Here is a 21,049-nt window from a genome sequence, read left to right as displayed (position 1 = left end):
AAATTCCTCTCCTCTGGATGCAGGACTTGCTACACATCCTTAAGTTGTATATAATGTAAAATAATTTTCAGCTTGCACAATTACTAAAGGGAGAGAGCATTCCTGGAACAAGTATTGTGGTTCCAGGGTGGAATTTAAATCCCCCGTAACCACAAGTAGGCCCTCCCGGAATCATAGAAATTTGTGCAATGTATGCAAGAGAAAAGGAATTTGTAGTCTATTTGGGATATATACTATATGTTCGCTAGAGTACATGGCACATCATATAGTTTCCTCCTTAAAAAAAGAAAACGGTTATCATAGTCTGATAATGACTGGTCTTGGAGGAAATTAATTTCTTTGTAGAAACCAATTGTGACCCCTTTCAAACTATCAGAATGTGAAAAAAGAAAGATGAGTTTCTGGGTGAAGTTTAGTTGGTGAGTTGGGTTCCCTACTCAATGTAGATCAATTTAGTTGGCACAACAACTTTAAAAAAGTATACTCATAACAATCAATATTGCACTCACAGGAAAAAGAGTAATCGCATAACCTGTAAGCATAACAATGATACCAATCAAAAAGGCTAGTATGGTACTAGAACCTAGTTACCTGGAAGCAGAGTATGGCAAAAACAAGTGGCTAATAAAACCAGGGGATGAGATAAAAAACAAAAAAAAAAAAAACACAGGCTATTCTGTTAAATTTAGCATTGGCTGGATGGGGTCATCTGAGGTGGAGCCAGTCCTAAATTGGCAACAACTAACAAGCAATTCCAAATACCCGGTCTCAAACCTCAGCGGGGAGAGCAGAGTGATACATTGTGTGTTTAGTCAGGAGGTGCTGCCTGCACCCAGTGTGATCTAGGAGAAAGACCCAGGATTGGGTTGAGGACACCCCTGATGATGTCTGCCAGTTGGTCAGGTCTATCGCCTCCGGTAATCCGCAGATCCAAAGGTTGTTTCTCTGTTCTCTGTTTTTCATATCTTCATAAGTTTGTAGAGTATAGAACACTGAGCAAGGTTAGTTTTACAGTTGGCCTCTGGTAGATCTCTAATGGCTTTCCCAAAGGTATTTAGGCAAGTCCCAGATTCTTCCACTCTTGTGTACAGTCAGAATGGAGAGAAATCACTTCCACTTTCAAATATTGTTTCATGTCCGCAAACATGGATGTCAAACTCTCCTTAGTAGTGAGAGCTTTCACATAAGGCCTAATTTAAGCACTTCATGGTTCAACTCTGATTATACTTCTGATTTATTAAAGCTCTCCAAGACTTGAGAGGATACACTTTCATCAGTGAACTTGGGTCATCCAGCAAACCTGGAATGAATTTCTTAAAAATGATTTACTATTTGTTAGCAAATGTTTCTAATCATTTACCAGATCTTTTCTAGGTTTCCTGAATCACCCAGGTTCACTGATGAAAGTCTATCCTCTCCAGCCTTGGAGAGCTTTAATAAATCAGAACCATAATTAGAGTTGAACCCTGAAGTGCCTTAATCCAGCTCAGATAAGCCCTGTGAGGCCAGTGAAGCAGGCTGCATGTCGCGGTGATGCGGGTTGTGAGGAGAGGAGCTTTGTGAGGCCACAGTGGGGGATCATCCAGCACATTCTAGGCCCAGGACCCGGATTTAGGTTCAAGGAATGACCTGATGGATCTGGCTGGCATAGGTTTGACTTGCCTGGTATTAGTTTGCTTCTTGACCATATTATGGCAGCAATAAGGGTTGCTGAGGTGAATGCCGTGGTGATCCGTGAAAATTGTGAACAATTCTGTCTCTAGACATGCACGCTCGGTGCCATCTTCAGGCCACCCCCCAATGCAATGCAACCTCCCCAGCGGTAAGCCCGAGTGTTACTCAGGGTAAAATAAACAAGCTGAAAGCAGTAACCTTGAGTCACACTTGGGGTAGTTAAGAAAGTAAAAAATAAACACTTAGCTGGTCCCACCGGCGTCCCCCGGCATCCTCCAGTGTCCTGCCATCCTCTGGCCACGTCCTCTTCGTCTAGTTGTCCCTGGCGAGTGCACTAACGTTCCCTGGGAGTTCCCGGTGACGTTGGTGCATGCAGCAGTCACCCAGGGGTGCGGCGGGAATTTTAAATTATTTTGTATTGCATTCAATACAAAATACCTGTATTGAATGCAATACACTGAATATATATGTCTAAAAGCGGTACATTGTCTTTCATGAAATTTTATTTTACAGTATAATTTAAAAGTATGAGTATAATAAAGTTTTAAACACAATCATGTAAAACACAAGCATCATTTCAAAGTTTATTATTATTATTATTATTTAAATTTATTAAATTTGATTTTTTTTATTTATTTAATTTAATATATTGACATGATTTTGTGTTTTAAACTTTATTATACTCATACTATTATATAATATTGTAAAATAAATTTTCATAAAATACAATGTACTGCTTTTAGACATATTAATCCAGACAGAAATGAACTGCCCAGGAGGTTAACTATAGCTATCAGGAATAATATTATTATAGTGAAGCAATATATACATCACCTTATCACAATATAAACCTTCTGTACATGTTCTCCAAAATATATATATGATCAGAACATTTCTTCTCTAATACAAAACATTAAAATAAAATCAGTACAGTAAAAAAGGTCTTCCAAATAATTGTGTTTTTTTTTTATTTTTACTATTTACTATTTATTTGTTAGAAAAATATCACACATCTTGGATTTGAAAACATTTTTTTCCATTTTGTACTCAAGGACAAACCTGTTGATCATTTTTTTTTTTTTTGGGGGGGGGTGTTTACAGACAATTTCTTTTGTAATTTGGAGGTGCCTATATGGTTTCACAGCATTCATTTTATAATCTATACCACTAGATTTTTACTATTGTTTCATTTTAAAAAATACCTGATGATTTTCCTGTTAAAGTGAATATGTATAGATACAAATAGATCAGCTGCTATTGCTGAATTTAAAGCTCTAGGGCATCATGGTTATCCTTGGTTTACTACTGATATGTGACCTTCAACTTGCAGCTTCCATGTTTCTATTCTGACAGATTCTCTTTAAATGTAATATACTGTTATAAGTGACTCCATGAAAGTTCCTATTATTTTAACTTTTCTTAAAGAAAAAAAAACTTTTTATGTACAAATATTCATTCCTCTATTTAAATGTATTTTTGCAATTGTAATTTTTATTCACTGTTTTCTCTTGAGAGGTTTCAGGGTAAAAGATATCTACTGTGAGTCAACTGTTTTCTACAGTTAACTGAAAACAATGCCCTGCAGTTTATTCTACTTGATTATGTAAGCATAAACAAAAACCCTCAGTCAATTTAAGCAATTTTTTTCTGTATGTTTTCGTAAATGAATAGGATTTATTTTTACTCAGATAAAAGCAGAACACCTCAGGGTGGTTAAGACACTTAATGAAATCTTTTGTGTTTACCTTTTCCCACAATTGCAAACCACTTCTTTTGCATATATATATATATATACTCTTCCTGAATAATAAAGTGAAAACTATTTTCATCTATATGTGTTTTGATGTTGAGAGAAGAATTCAAGAAAAAATTAAAACACACAAAATTAATTTTTCTTTAAGCAAATTAAGTTAATATGCTGGGTAAATTGTTTCAGAGTCTTTAATCACTGGCATGGTACCAATGGATTGGCGCAAGGCCAATGTGGTTCCTATCGTCAAAAAGTGAGCCTTACCAGTTAACTAGAGACCAGTTAGTTTACCGTCCAAAGTTGGAAAGGTCCTAAAGAGTTTGATAAAGAACCATATAGAGGAGTTTCTGCTAGAAAATAATATTATAAGTGATTATCAGCATAGCTTTATGAAAGACTGAAGTTGTCAAACAAAATTACTCTCTTTTTATAAGGAAGTAAGTAAACAGGTAGATAGTGGAATAGCAGTTGATATAGTGTACTTGGACTTTGCTAAAACATTTGACACAGTTTCTCTACAAACGGTTAATATGCAAATTAGGATCAGTAGGCTTAGAAAAGTCAATCTGTAAATGAATAGAGAACTGGCTTAAGGACAGCATCCAGAGAGTAGTGATTAATGATTCATACTCTGGATGGTCTAATGTTATTGGTTGTGTACCCCAGGGTTCTGTTGTTTTAGAATATTAATCTGCATAAATATGGATGTTATATCCCCTATCAATGCATATAGATATTCAATAAAAGAAGGTTCATGCACAAATGATAGCTAGTCATTCAAACAGTTTAATTAAGAAAACAAGGTGAAACATAAAATACACAGCAATATTGTTTGATATCTAGATATAGGAAACTTCAATCAGTACAATATACAGTACATAAAAATAAGGTTATTAGTAGGTAACCCCTGTAATAATCTAATACTGTTTAGTACATAATACAGTAAATACAAAATGGCAAAGTAATACAATAATACTATAGACACCCATAAGAATACAATCAAGAATATCTTATAGCTACCTGCTTAGAGGTTAATGGGTACCTCAGGAGCCTACTTCCTTCAGAAGAGGAGTCCATACCAGCTTACCTAAGGAGACCCCCAGGAGACGAGGAGAGCAAGCAAGAGAGCAAGCCCGAGCAAGCAACCAAGAGATCAGAGATTTAGAGAGCTCTAAATTCTCTCAGTTCCCCTTTTTTTTAGTTAATTCCCATTAGGTATTCTTGGGGCTCCTGGATTGCTTAGTGGGTGTGTTCTGTATGATGACCATCGGTTGACACACACCCCACTAGATTAGGATTGTTTAATGTAATTTGATGGACCTCTTAGCTAAATTTCATATGTGAATCTGGAGCTAGAATCTAAGTTTAGGGGTCAACAAGAGGTCAAGCTGGGTCATCACCCCAACCCACCTGTCCAGTTAGGCATCCATCTTCTGCTAGCTCAGGCTTGATGGATTTATTACCCCTTGAGGGTCCTACTGGTAATCAGTGTGGTATGGGAACTAGATCGTGTGTACTGGCATGTTTTATTATCTGTTTTGTTTATTGTTCCTTGGTTGAGACATCTTCTAGGTGATCCAGATGGCCAGTACAAAGAAAAAACAGGTTCCATGTTTAAACACAACATTCCTACACCTATATATCTGCAATATCAAAAGCTAGCAAAACACATTCTAGTATTAAAAGAGGAATAGACTGCAGAGATGGAGACATATTCCTGCCTGCCATTCCGGCCTGGCCAAAGCATTGGCCAGGCCACATCTGGAATATGCAGTCCAGTTTTGGTACCAGTTCACAAAAAAAGTACATTGTGGAATTGGAGAGAGTGCAGAGAAGGGCAACTAATCTAATAAAAGGAATAGAGGAGCTCATCTATGAGGAGAGGTTAGTTGAACTGAATCTATTCTTCCTTGAGAAGAGACGTTTAAGGGGGGATATGATCACCCTGTATAAATAAATAAATGGTCCATATAAAGAACTTTCTTGCCAAATATTCACTTTGAGATAATTAAAAAAACAAGAGGATACTTTGCGTCTGGAGGAATAAAAGTTTAAGCTCCAGGTAAGGAAGGGATTCTTCACTGTAAGGTCTGTGAAAATGTGGAATAGGTTCCTTCAGGAAGTAGTTTCAGCAACTTCTATAGATTACTTTAAGAAAAAGCTGGATGCTTTTCTAGAAGCACAAATTACTGGGTATTAAAGCTTTAAAGTAAAGATACCAGTCACTGTTGATCCAGGGAACATCCAATTGACTCATGGAATCAGGAAGAATTTTTTCCCCTGTTAAAGCTAATTGTACCTGGGTTTTTTTTTTTTTTTTTGCCTTCCTCCGAACCAACTATGTCCATATCGTTTTATATCTCGTATATGTTTAATTACCTTCTGGTTGAACTTGACGGACTTTTTTTTAACCAGACCTACTATGTACCAAAGTAACATCATAAAGGTTTTATTTTACAATTTTTTTATAATCAGAAATTCATTCATTATTATAATTTATTGTTTGGGAGCATTAGGAACAGGATTGCCTTCTTCTGTATCACGAAAAGCTTGATTATTTATTAAAAAATCTTCATAGAAAGTTACAGCTGAAGTTCAATAAGAATACTTGGGTGTAAAAATTTGTATGTGTGTGTGGTGACGCCCGATGGATGTGACGTCTCCCAATATAGTTACAATGGGATATATACCATTCCATGCATTTAAATATGGTCATACATAGAGAAGGAAAACAATATGCTAATACAACTTATGAATAATTTTGCCAGCCTTCACAGCTGTCTTAAACTCCAAAATAGCATCAACTCTGTTAAGATAAATATATGACATATGTTCTGCCCTTTAATTCACATTCAGTCATGTACATGAGCATGATATCATATAAAATTATGGGTTTCTAAAATCACCTGTTTTTGTCCCATATGTTTCTGGTTTAGTTGCTTACAAGGAAAACTGTATTGTCTTTTCATTTTATCCCCAACCCACTTTTTCGTGCCCCTAAAATTTCATTGAAGGACATTACAGCAGGCACACTTTCCTCCAAGACCCACTGACTTTTATACATTATACATGCCCCCTAGGATTTAAGTGATGTAATTTACTGCTGTCACTTCTTATTTGTTGCATTTATTTTCTATGTGGCCAGTTTTATCTGGATGAGAAAATGTTACCGGCAAACCTGCTTTCTGTGCAAACTAACAGTTAGGGCATGAAGCTGTAGTTAGCAGTGTACCATGAATTGTTTTGTTGCTGTCTGCATGTTAAAGCTGTGATGTGAGTGGAACTGACCTGCTGTGTTACTAATTGGTGGTACAATTACTGCTGTAGGTGACTAAAACAGGCTACCAATTTAGGATGAATTCATTTTAATGAATGTCAATTACTCCACACTGGTGGCTGTGCCCTCACTTGTTTTCAGGTGCCCACTCTTTTTTACAAAGAATTCTTTGGTGGTCCGTGGCTTTGCTGGTCCGCCCACGCTGGGGGGGAGGGGGGGCACACTGGCCAGAGCCGTGGACCATGTCTCCCTTATGGAATTGCAAGCTCAGGGCGGGTTGTCTTTCTAAACACCCAAGTCTGAGCCTGCAATAGGAGAGTAGGCGGGTTCTAATATCATGATGTCACTCTGGGGGAAGTTTCTTCCTCGTGACATAGGCAGGGGTGTAGTTGGGCGGGCACATACCCTGCACCCTCTTCTTTTTTATCACTACACCCCTGTTTATCAACCAATTTAAACTGTCTCTATCTGCCAAAACACCACAGGATTGTGCAGTGTGCTGCTGTCTTTTATTGAGAGCTGCAAAGTAAACATTTACAGCATGTGGAAAGGAAATACATTTTTTTAGATTTCTGCAGACGTGAGCTCTGCTTTAACGCTACCCTTGGCTTTGATATTGTCTATATACTATAATAAAGAATTTAGCTGGTCTGATAATGTAAACAAACTATTAACATGTGTCTCAAAATTTAGGGAAGGTCCACATACATACATTCATTTTAAAAGAAAGACTAGGTTTTGTCCAGTTTCTCTACAATGTGAATAAATCTTGGTAAGACCCTCTGAATCCATAAAATGTAACACAAAGCAAGTCAAACACAACTTCAGTATAGTCTTACCCAGTACACCAATAAAAGATAAAGAAAATAAGTAGTGCATACTTTTGCAAAAGTAAACAAACATGTTTAATAGTAAGTTCCCTCAAACATAGCACCCTTTCCCTTTTTCCCTCATTCCAGTTTTTTGCTTTCAAGTGTCTGGGAACAAGAAAACCAACTCATTAATAATGCTAATATGTTCTATAGACATGTAGTTGTGCATGATGAAGAGGAGAAAAAATAATATATATTAGGAGGACATTACACAGATTAACAATCTCTAGTAAACATTCCTAATCAAAGTATTATGTTCTTATTGATTGTTGCTTTGTCCAGGACACTTATGAATACCTCCAGATCAGGCAGCTCCCTCTTCACCACCACCACTGGATCCACCATTTCTCTAAGATCGTCCCTTCCATCCACATTTATTATTAACACATTTTTATGTGTACATAAATTTCTTGAAAGTGTATTCTAGCTGATCATAGACATCTCTGATCCCAAACAAGCAATCTTGTAGTGATTTAATTACTTTTATCAGCAAAATTCTCTTGTGTGCCAAGGGCAACATGAAACCCCCATGGGGGACAGCCCATGATGCCCTTGGCTCACAGGACATTGCAGCTCTGTCACCTTGAAAGAGACTTGGGACATAGGATGAAGCAGATCACAGCACAGGAGAGATGTGTGAATAATTAGCTGTATTTTAAAGTATAAGATATTTTACATCTTGTCATTTTTACTTTCTATTATATGTACCATTTGGTGTGTGTTCAGTGTGTTTTTTTTCAGTAAGTGGCATCCTATTTGCAGCTAATTTGTTTTGACTTTTATTTGTAATGCATTCCTAGGAACTAAAGACTGTAGTTTCCCTCCTGTATATCCATGTAGATTTTCCAGATGACTTCTGTCAGCACAGTGAGTGGAGACAGAACTGGAAAAAAAGCATAGCGGAAACTTACCAATTGCAGCTTTGCAGTCAAAGAAGTTGAAAAAGTAAATTATCAGATAAATTCTAAAGAGACTTTGATATTCCTTCCCATGTTGCCCACTGTGTTTCTGCTTGTGCATGTGTTTTCATGAGCCCTAACTGTATTTAATATATAATAGTATTTATTTCAACTACAAAATAAAAGCATTTTGCTGTTGTCAGTGTTTTGAAAATACTTATTGTTTTAAAATATTTTAAAATTCCACGGTGAAAAATCAGTTCCAATTAGTATTTCTGAAAGCAATCTCAGTGTACATTTAAAGCATATTGATTGGTTATTTATTTTTCCATATCCTTATTTACCACTTTCTCTTCCTCCATATGTAATAATTACCTCCTTACAGAGATGTTCTTGTTTGCAGGATAGAAGAGAATAACAGCCTGAAGCAGGATATTTTTTATGTCCCTATAACAAGTGTTAAAGATACTTCTTTTTTTAGTGAGTTGACTATTCACATTTTTATATATTAAAGTACTTTGGAAAAAAACAAAAGAAAAAAATCAAGAAAGAAAAAAATATTTTTATTTGCATATATAAGGAACTGTATAGGCAAAATTTAAATAAGAATACATTTTATTACAATGCATAAATCATGCTTTAATACTTTGTGTTTAATATCTGTGTGTTTCGGGCCCATTGTCTGGGACAAGCCTAATTTCCTGTTACAGGTCAAACTCCTTTAAACATTATTTGATTTCAAAACACTGACTTAGAAAACAAAGAGAACATATACCCCAATTTATTTTTGACACACCTAAATGCAATTTGTTTAGTTGCAAATTCTTTTTAATATTTATTGTATAATTGCAGTGTTACATATACCAAAAATACAAATAATATATATAATAAATAATTTTAGGATAAACAATGCATTTTTGGTTAAATTGTCCAGCCACTTTTTCCTTTTTTTAAACTTAAAACAAAAAGTGTAAAAAAAATACTTCTTTCAGAAGGTACACATGCACTAGCAAGAGCTGATGGCATCTCTTTAGCTCCACTTCACACTGTTCAGAAGAAGACAGACAGCAGCTTCCGAGTGAAGATGAAGCTTCAGAGGTGTTCTGTGATAGAACACAGCCCACACGCACTGGAGATGTCCATGAAACAGATAAGCAGTCTGGCCGGGTAGGCTAAAGGAGAAGCCTTGGATAGGACTGCAGCCAAAATGGCACCCATGCTCCATACTAGTCCAAATACTGCTCCCATGGGCAACCAGGCAAACATTATTCAACATCTCCCCTCATCCCCCCGTCCCCTTGTCCTTCTCATTCTACATCCATTTCTCAAAATGGGAAAAATAAATTGTTATTGCTACTTCTGTTGATGCATTTGGGGGTCAGTTTTCACCACAGCAATAACTTTGCATTATAGATGTACAGGAAAGGGATTTATTTGCTTCTCCTACACAGTTATCTTCCTCCTTCTTCCACTAAATCTTTTTTTTCCATTCTTTTCACAAGAGTATCACTCTCTATTGTTAGCAAGACTGCAAAACTGTTCCATGGAATGCAACATTGTTTGTGTAAGCTCAGGCACTGCCTTGCAATCCTCCATGTAGTCAGTCTCAGGATTTAAACTGCCCCATGCTGTCCAACATTTCTAACATTGGCTAAAGAAACTATTCCTAAAGATTTGTCCCGAAAAAAATAACAATTTTAAACCTTTTTTTAGAAAAGAAACTAAATATTCTGTCTCGGAATTCCAACTCAGATTTCTGACCAATTTGACTAGAATCATTTCAATTTGGAATGTTTCCATTCTCAGCACCTCCAATGAGAATCAGATAAGATAAAGACTCCATCATGTTCATAAGTTATAATCTTATATACATCACCCATAAACATGCGTGAATTACTACTATGCAGACTATATTAAACTCAGAACCTCTGTCAGGCATAAAGAACCTGTTTCACCCCAAAGTGTTTTCTATATTAGGTACAGTGTTCAAAGCCTAATTTTCTCTCAATACTTTTACTACTGCAAAAAAGACCAGCACAAAAATTAACCCCACTCTGGCATGACTATGAATACACTCCAACAAATAATGATGATAATAATGTTTTCATTGGAATCCATAGGTGGGAATAGATCATGGCATTATTAAATAAAAATTTCCTTTACCTCCAGCCAAGGACTTATGATGATGCATAATGTCAATTATTAGTCAATATGAATGCTATTTAAACAAAATGTAAAAAATAAAAAAGAATAAAAAAACTCCTCTTTGAAGCACCAAGTGCAACACTCCTTCACAGAGGATGGCAGATTTCCTTACAAGTCCTTCTATCAATACCAAGTCTGTTCATGGATGGAATTATTTGAACAAATCTAGTTTTTGAGGACGATTGCTTTTTGAAACTCCACAATGGAGTTTCATAATAATTAGAGAAGGACTGAATAATACTGTTGAGAACATATCTGGGACACCGCCATCTCTGTATGTTGTGTTTTTAATCCCACCTTCTGCTTGCCTCCATACCAAGGGAATAAGCTTACCTGTAGCTTTAACAACTTTTTGTGCTGATACATCTACTATCTGTACCAATTACATCCCTGAAGAAGCGGGCATAGTCTGCGAAACGTATTGGATGATCTTAACATATGTAATGTGTACAATGTATTTAGACTATGTATGTTAGAATGTCAAATCAGACTCTTCCTGAATTTTGGTATATGGGAAGAGGTATGCATATTTTATTATCACTTTTAATGAAGGAAATAAAAATCCATAAAGTTTTTATGATACTCACTGCAGTTAAAGTCCCGTAATTTCTTTGTTTTTGTATTCTTTAAAGAATAAAATGTTATTTAGAGCCTTAAAAGGTATTTTAAAGGATTTATTTCATTTTTACTTTTTTTTTTTATAACATGTAATAGCACCTAAAATCACTATTCTTGAATGTACTTGTCCTTGGCAGTTTAATTACTAAAAAAAATGTGTTTCAGACAATTGACATTTACATATGGTAATGAAATTGATTCAGATTCTGTAACTTTCTGATGTTCTTCAAGGAAGACATGGTGAAATTTAATGGATGTGTGGGGGACGTTATCTTCAAACCCGATAAACAGAATCTTTTGATTTTCTAAGCGTTTTAAATCACTAGGACCTTAAAATAAATCTGTGCTTGGCACATGTAGAGCAAAGTAACAAATTAACTTTAATGATACCCTGCTGCTTTATTTAGGTGTTAAAAGTAAAAAGATATTTGTACACTACAAGCAGGACTATGGCTGCGACAGAATTGTTTGGCTTTAATGCTCAGTAGTACCAGAAATTTCCATCTGTTAAGTGGAACAGCAGGTAAAAAGGGAAAGTTATTGTATACTACTGGGTATAGGAGTCAGGGTTTAAAGAAAACCTTTTGCTTTGCCTTAAATTTAATTTTTATATTAGGAAGATGACTAGATGCTAAAATGATGCCAAAATCTGTGTTTTAGACCTTTCACAGCCCAGGTTTGAACGTGTTCTGAAGATGAATCCACCCATCAGGCTATCTAAAGGGTCCTATGATGTCCAGTACAAAAACCTTTAAGACATAACTGCCAGCTGAATCTGTGTATTTAAATCCATATACCACATTATATTGTGGCTTTGGAATCCTTTGCTGGAATCATTTTTTTAGGCTCTTAGTTTTTCGCCAAACCAGAAGCCAAAACAAAGATCAAACAGGATTAGAACACAACATCAAAGGGATTGCACAAAATTTGAAAAATCAAGAGAGAATGGCTTATGCCTAACATAGAAACAGACAGTGGCTGAAGTGTAATAATAAAGGCTAACTCAAACCATTTGGGGTACTAAATATGCAGAAATACAGTGCATTTACAGAGTAAATTATATTTCACTTTCCAAATATATTCCATTGTATTTTCTCTCATTCATTTTTTTCATTTCATTTTTTTCATGGCAACATATCTTGGTAGCTCCAGTGGCAAGTCCTGTTTGCATGGGTTTCCTGTGGGTATTGTCATTTCCTTCACCCATCCAAAAAAACATGCTTCTAGGTTATTTGGCATCCCCCTTATTGCCATATGACAATAACTGAGAAGATAAATTGTGAGCTTCTCTGACAGTGATGACTATGGGCTTTGTGAAAGATATTGTGAAAGATTTGAGCAATATATATGAAAAAACAAATCCACTGTACACCTGACCTTTCTGAAGTCATAATTTTGACACTCAAAACTAAATGATATGCACTTTTCTGCTACATTTAATGTCTCAATGTGTATGATATGCTGTTCTCTTCAGCTACAAAGTTGCTTACCTCAGGCTTATTAATCCAAATTCAGTGACATATATAATACAAATATATATAAATGTACAATATAACCAGCTTTCCCACCCCCACAATTGTATGGGTAATGATAAAAGAGAGTCCCCCATAAGAGAAAGTTTGTGCAGACGCCATGTTTGTGTGGTGACCTGAAGAGAACAGAGAAATCATAGACATGGAATGTATATAAGAAAGGCCAACTAAATATCACAAACATGACACATGCTATGTACAGTATACTGATAAAAGTGCTCACAGGACATAAACTCATATGCCCTGGTCAGCTGTGGTTGGCAGTGAGACACCTCAATGTCAAGGATCATTCATGAAGTGGGGAGAAAATCGTTTCACACATATCTTCAATTCTCTTAGTATGAACTTCCATACCTCACTGTGTTAAGGAGTAAGCGTTCCTGGACTGGCTGTATGGCCACCGATGACATCAGCATCTTTTAAATGACAATACCATCAGCAAATAGAAGAAGGGGTAGATCTTAACATGCAGAAGGAGTCTTTACTAGATATACCTTGCTAGTATGATGCTGGACCCACTTTTGCCTTCAGAACTGCTATTAACCTTTGTGACATAGATTCAGCAAGATGCTGGAAACATACCCCAGGGATTTTGGTGCATATAATGACATATCATATTTCAGTTATTGCAGAGTTGTTAGCTGCACATCCATGATGCGAAACTCCAGTTACACCACACCAAAAAGTGTTCTATTATATAGTGATCTGATGACAGGCCAGGTTTACCCAGGTTCTCCTATAATAGTCTGTATTCTCCAGTATTAGGAACCTTTAATAAATCAGGCTCATGCCATGTGTTATCTTGCATGAATAAACCATCACAAAAAGAGTATACTGTGCTCATATCCCACTGTGATGGACATGGTTGGCAACAATAAAGGTGGGTGGTGCTATTTAAACCATGCACAATTGTTATTAGGGACCACAAAGTGTGCCAAGAAAATGTCTCCTATAACATTACATGACCACCACTTGCCTGAACTGTTGATAAATGTCAGATTAGATCCATGCTTTCATGTTCTTGAAGCCAAATTTTAGATCTACCATTTGACTGTTGCAGCAGAAATTGAGACCTACCAGCCCTGATTTATAAAAGTTCTCCAAGGCTGGAGAAAATACACTTTTGGAAGTGAAGCTGGGTGATCCAGAAAACATAGAATGGATTTAAAAAAAAAACATTTGCTATTTGCTAGCAAATGTTTTGAATCCTGGACCAGATCCTTTCCAGGTTTGCTGGATCACCCAGCTTCACTGATGAAAGTGAATTCTCTCCAGAGCTTTCATAAAACATGCTCATCAAATCCATCAGCACGTTAGTTCCTTCTTTTTTTACCTTCTATGGACCCCAAAGCTAAAGGCAGCCAAAAAGGATGTAGTGGAGAAGGAACAGCGACTCCAGGAGGAATCCCAGCCTTTTTTTTGCCGGTGATCGGGTCGGACGAGAGCAGGATGCAAAACCGCTGCCACAATTTTTTCATCCACTTGAGGTTCCGACGATCGCAGGGAAGATCCAGACTGCAGCAGTCTCCATCTCCCAGGGCAGAAGACTCACAGTGACCAGGAGAACCTTTACCACCCCCCACACAGGTATCCAGTGCTTCACCTATATATAGCCCTATAATCCCTACTACAATGAAGGATTCATATGGATCCAGCTCCACTTTTCTTAATGGAGGGGATTCCTGGGATTGTAAGGTCCATCTTAGAGCTTTGCCTACAAGACCTTGATCACAATATAATCAGGCTGGAAGCTAGTTGCAAGGCAGAATTTAGAGTCATGCAGCAATCCCTGCAAAATGTTACTACCACTACCACAGTGCTTCAAACCACATGCACTGATCTATCCTCACAGATTGCTGAGCACAGAAGCCTCTTAGAACTCCATGATGCCCAAAGCAATATGCTGTACTTGTTGCATAATGGCTCTGAAAATTGTAACTGGCGTAATAACATACACATTGGAGGTATACCTAAAACAGTGTCCAACTCTACCCTTTCCACAGCTGCTTACTCCATTTTTGCAAAGCTGCTTGATATACCACAAGATGTGGATATTGAAATTGACAGAATCTATAGAACCCTCTGCACCCCAGAGACATCATATGCCACATCCACTTCTAAAGAACCAAATAAGTTATCATGAGGAAGCCAATGCCATTGAGTATGCAGGTGCTCAAATCCAGCTATTACCTGACCTAAACACACCTTGGATCTCCGCAGGCTCCTTTAACCGTTACATACAATTCTATGAGAAAAAAAATCACTTATCGCTGGGGTTATGCTTCTCATTCTCTCCTTCTCCAAGGATTCCTCATCTATAAAACGTCACGATCTCTCCCCAGACGCCAAAGGTGCCAAGATTTGTCCTGATCAAGATCCCAATCAGATTTTACTTCACATGTCCGGTCTTGTACACTCCATGCACTGAATTACAGAGCCTGGAGGATACAGTATTGGGAGTGACCTTATCCTTGAGATGTTTTAATTCCCGGTCTCTCAATTATAGCAGGGGCTACCTTTATTGGGTAATGATGCTGACTTTCTTACATGTTTTTCTCTACTGTTGTAACGTAGGTATGCTCAGGTTGCCTTAACTGTTTATTAACATTGATGGTTTTTACTGTATAATTGGTTTGCCCCAGGTGGGTACACAATGCTGGTTGCGAGAGTACCCCACACAACGTCACTTTAGCCCACATAGGTACTTTGCCGTTAGAGGTGGAAGTTAAGGTTTATCCTCATACCCACTAGCACCCTGATAGGCGGTTGGGACTCAGCCCTTCCTAACTGTCTCTGCCTACCTATCACACCAGTTTACCCCCTACTTTCTTGCTAACAGATGTTTTTTAATAGAACAACTCTCAGTCATATCCTATCCTCATGGAATTAACTGAAGGGGTAATTCTATTACAACAAAATATGCCTAAATGTTCGCCCCTTGATCTATCTCTCAAGGTCCGCATCTTCAATGCCAAAGAGCTTAATAGCCTAATAATACGAGCCTTTCCATGAGTTGTCCTGGGATGATACATAATCTAATATGGTCACTTTATATTATGTCCTAAATATAAATATATAATATGACCCGTTTTTTGCCTTACACATTTAAGCCACTTGGTGGTACTTTCTCATAAATACCAGCCAGGATGGGTTTTATAAATCTACTGATTACAAGCCTATTAGAGATGAAACATGTGTATAGTGCAGTATTTATGTTTTTCCTGGATATTACCTCAATTTTAATTGTTCTATTCAATACCCTGTAATATCCCATATTTTTTCCCTTTCCCCTTCCTCCCCCCTCCCCGGTCCCTGTTTAACTATACATTGTACTGTTCATTTTTTCATGTTTATTGTTGGTACAATGAAATAAACTCAGGTACAACATGATTCTGTTGATATTGTACTGTATTTATTTTATTGTTATTGTTTCAATTTGTTGTAAAACTGCAAAACTTTAAAAAAGGTTTAAACCCAAAAAAATCGAAAAATTCTTAAATGAAAATGTATGTTGGAATAAATAAAAGAAAAAAAACACAAAAGACTTTTCAGGTAAAAAAAAACTAAGGAATATTTATACATTTAATTTTAGTGTCTTGTACAATATTTGAAAACATCAGAAAGCTTATACGTATACATGTGCTTGGATTTCATGACATTATGCCTATCAATTTCCAAATGTAATAATTTCACTGCTTTTTTTTCTCCATTAGCAAATCCTTTAGTTTATCATACCTCCGGCTAAGAATTTGTAGTGCTAAGTGGCATATAAATTTGTGTGTGCTGACTTTGCTAATGGGTTTGGTTCCACTGACTACACACATCATTCTATTAGAAAATGAGTTCATATTCCAACCTGCACTTTGAATCATTTGCAGGTAGTGAGCCAAATTCTGCAATATATATCATAAGAATAATGATTTGTATCCAATATCTTAAAGTCCTTCTGCTAATATCAAGCAGGACCAAGAAAAAAAGTTAAATTTTAAGGTATTAGAATAACATGCTTTATTTCTTTTTTGTCTGTAAATTTTCAATGTCATAATTTGTAGATATATTGAAATTTTCTACTTTTTTCCCACTTATTTAGCAAAGTTAAAGAACATTTGCAATTAAAAGACAAAACCATATAATTTTCTTTTAATTTACGCATGCAAATGATCCCACATTCAAATTTTACCATTGGGCCAATTTTTAGGTCTAGAGGGTCTTAGACCTAAAAACATATAGATACACTGCATAGTATTGACGTAGACCTAGAATGATAAACAGCAGTTATTGTAAGATTTAACTTTAGCAAAATAAGAAAACATACTTTATTCTGTAGTTATAGGAATCTGGACACCTTTGACAGCTATTCAAACAAACAAAAAAAAAAAAACTAAATTATATTGTTCAGCTTAGGTCAAAGCAGAGGGTTTGTTCCATATACTTCCAAAAAAATTGTAAAGTCACCTCTAAAATTTGTGGTCCCAGTTCAAAACTATAACAGTTATTGGATTATTCCTAACTGTGGGACCTATACTGAAATTCACAAATTGAGAGCAAACTTGCCTATTTTTATTTGAGGCATACACACACTGGCCTCCAGCCTTAACACAAGTCTTGAACAATGTTTGAGCTACTGATGACCGTGAAATGGTAGTGTGGCTTGACATGAATTTGCAAATGCATGACATAAAAACTATGTTTTTCACCAAGTAGTCAAAAGAGTTTTATTATTTTTTGTTGGCTATCCTAGAGATTTTGGAGGACTGACATCTCAAGTCTGTTGGAGCACAGGTTCAGCTACTGGTTTACTTCCTTGAGCATAATGCCAATAAAAATATTGCCTTCTTTAAGTATTGATTCAAATTCTTAACATTTAAAGTAAGCATACTGTTAGAAAAACTCAAATTCAATGCATTGACCTTGGACATAAAACATGTTTTACTACTTCAGAAAATTTAAAGTGTTTAAAATATTTATAGTAACAAATTTTAGTTTAAAAACTACTTATGAACCAAAATATCCACCTAAAATGTTTTAAATATACATATGTTCAACTATATAGGATGTATAATTAACTGTGTATATATTTTATTATGTACCCTAATTAAGGGCTTGTGTCATAGGCCAGATTCACACCTGTGGTGAGGTTGCAGTGGGTTTACCAGGAACCTCCGTGAATGATTTTTTGATTCAGAGGCAGGTCTGTACCTGCCCTTAATTCTCTACATTGTACTGATAACTTTGCTGACAATAACATTCCATCACTTAACCAGAAGTGTGAACTCAAAGTTAAACGGTCCCTCTTTACAAGCCCTGGCATATTCTTGGATGAATCCTACTAAATTGGTTTGAATACTAAATGAGTTTAAATTGTTAACTTAGTAGAGTGAATGATCACTGTGGTAAAAATTCACTTTGCAAAGATTACTCAGTTACATGCAAGAACATGTTTTTAATTGCATATGATTGGATGCTTTTGATTAGCAGGAATCTGTGTGCCCAGGTAAGAGATAGCTGAGTTAGACCACTTGAAGGGAAAAGAGGGGGCCAAGGCCTCTCTAATTTTTCTAGGAAGAGTAACACTCAGTGCCTCCGTCCGACTTTTGCAGATTTATTTTGTAATTAGAAAGCGAGGCATATCTGTCTAGCTCTCGCATAAGAACCGGCAAAGTAGTTACCGGTGTTGCAACATAAAATAAAAGGTCATCCGCATAAGCAGGTACCTTATGTTCAGTGGGGCCAATCTGGACTCCCCTGATATCTCATTTGGCACGAATTATTCGTAGGAGGGGCTCCAGGGTCAAGACAAACAGCAAGGGAGATAATGGGCATCCCTGTCTCGTCCCATTGGTTATACAAAAGGAGTGGGAGAGTTCACCATTAACCCGTACTCTGGCGCTGGGGGAGGAATACAACATTTCTATCCAGAGCAGAATGCGAGGGGGAAGACCTAAATGTGTCAATGTGGAGAGCAGAAACGTCCAGTCCACCCAATCAAATGCCTTCTCAACATCAGTGGAGAGGAGCATCAGAGGGGTGTTGTGAGTATGTGCATAGTTAATATTATTCAAGGTACGGATCGTGTGGTCCCTGGCTTCCCTCATCGGGAGAAAACCGCTTTGGTCAGGATGGACAATATCATTCAGTATTGGAGTCAGCCTATGCACTAATATGCTGGGAAAAAGTTTCAAATCACAATTAAGCAATGATATTGGTCTATAATTGGAGCATAGGAGAGGGTCCTTGTCTGTTTTGAGTATCACTGATATGTGGGCCGCTAATGTGTCAGGAGGAAGAGTGTGACCATCAGTGAGGGCGTTCAGCGCTATAACTAAATGCGGGCCTAGCGCTGGGAAGAATTTCTTATAGTAGGCTAATGTCAGACCATCTGGGCCGGGAGCCTTCCCTGATGCGGCTCGGTGAATTGCTGCTTGTAGCTCAAGCAGTGTTATCGGTTTATCTAATATCTCTATAATGTCTGAGGACAATGTTGGTAAGTCGGAGGCACTGAGATATTCCTGTATTGCGATCTGGCGGTCGGAAGATGACCTAACACTATATAAAACTATAAGTAAATCACCCAGCTCTAGTAAGAGAGACCAGGAAGATATGCCGTTCCTAAAGAGCAAGGAGAGGAGATAGAATTCTAAACTTACAGAGTAGAAAGGTTTAACAAGACTGAAGGTCCCAGAGACATTAACAAAAACATTAAATAAAGGGCATAGCAATAATCAGGCATACTAAAGTGCACAGCAATACACAATGCAGGCTACTTACAGGAGCTGAAACAGTAACCCAGCTTCAAAACGGTATCATGTAAACAAAACAGTAATAATAACAGTAATAGTACTGGCGGTAGGCAGCCATCCGGGAATAAAGAACCACTGGGACCAGGATGGGCCGCTGCCCATACTCAATGTGCACCAATGTCACCGCAATAACAAGAATCCACTTCCGGCATAGGAGGTGTGCTCAAATGAGTACATGGATACATCCCACAGGAAACGATAAGTTTCTGAGGAGGTATGGGTATGCATTGTAATATATGTAGGAGGTATACAGTGGTGGTAACAAGAGTCCAAATATTCAGCAGCAGTAGAAATCATAGTTCATGTGAATTTGTGGTATTCCTTCTCAGGGGGCGCTGAGGAGTGGGGGAGCGCCATCTGCGTTGGACGGAGGTAGATGATCTCGATCTCAAGTAGATACTTGGGGGTACCTCTAAGACTTCCAGCCAATTAGGAACATAAATGGGATCTGCGCCCAAGAAGGTAAACAGGGCCGGTAGCTGAGATGGATTGTGCAATGTAAACACAGAGTTGGGTTTGGTCACTATGAGATGTAGTGGATGTCCCCATCTATATCGGGCTCCGTGTGTGGTAATGTAATCCAAAAGTGGGTTCAGTATGCGTCTCATCTGCAGCATGCGAGGGGATAGATCCGGAAATATCTGAATACTTGCACCATCAAAATCAATCGGCCCCTTCTGCCATGCTTTCTGAACGATTTGCTCTTTAACTTTGTAAAAGTGCACCCTGCATAAAACATCTCTGAGGCGATCAGGTACTCCATCTCTCCTCACACCAACCCTATGTACTCTATCCAATTTTATGCGCTCTTAGGGGGGTCGGTTTAGAAGGGTGTTAAAAATAGCAATTACAGTGTACTCCAGGTCAGGCCCAGCTGTAGCTTCCGGGAATCCCCTTAATCCTAAATTGTTGCATCTGCCCCTGTTTTCTTGATCATCCAAACTGAGAGCCAGGTTAGAAAGCACAGACTTCATGTGCGGCTGGGCATGTTAAAGCGTGTCTAATCTAAGGGATGTTTGGGAGGAGGAGGACTCCAGTGAAGTAACCTTAAAATCAACTGCTTGCACTTTCTGATATATCTGTTCAATCTCTGCATGAACAGAGTGTTCTATGCGGTGAGCCCAAGATTCCATCTCTGTTTTAGTGGGTATAAATTTCAGGAGGGCTTGTAATTCTCTGGGCAGCTGCTGAGGAGAAGGCACTGTGTCTGAGAACTCTGGGGAGCTGGGAAATCAGAGGATAGAGAGGAGTGTGCAGGAGAGAGAGCTGCAGGGATTCCAGCTAGGAGGAAAGTCCCCTCTTCACTCACCTGGTCAGCAGACTCCACGTGGTCAGCTTCACTTGCAGATGCTGGTGCCATCTTGGGAACACTTCCTCCTGCTGAAGCTGCCGAATCTGAGGGGAAATATTTATGTAAGTTGT

The sequence above is a fragment of the Pyxicephalus adspersus genome, chromosome 4, assembly GCF_032062135.1.
Source record: "Pyxicephalus adspersus chromosome 4, UCB_Pads_2.0, whole genome shotgun sequence".
Classification (NCBI taxonomy): Eukaryota; Metazoa; Chordata; class Amphibia; order Anura; family Pyxicephalidae; genus Pyxicephalus; species Pyxicephalus adspersus.
The sequence above is the reverse complement of the archived record's forward strand: the minus strand, read 5'-3'. Positions refer to the sequence as shown.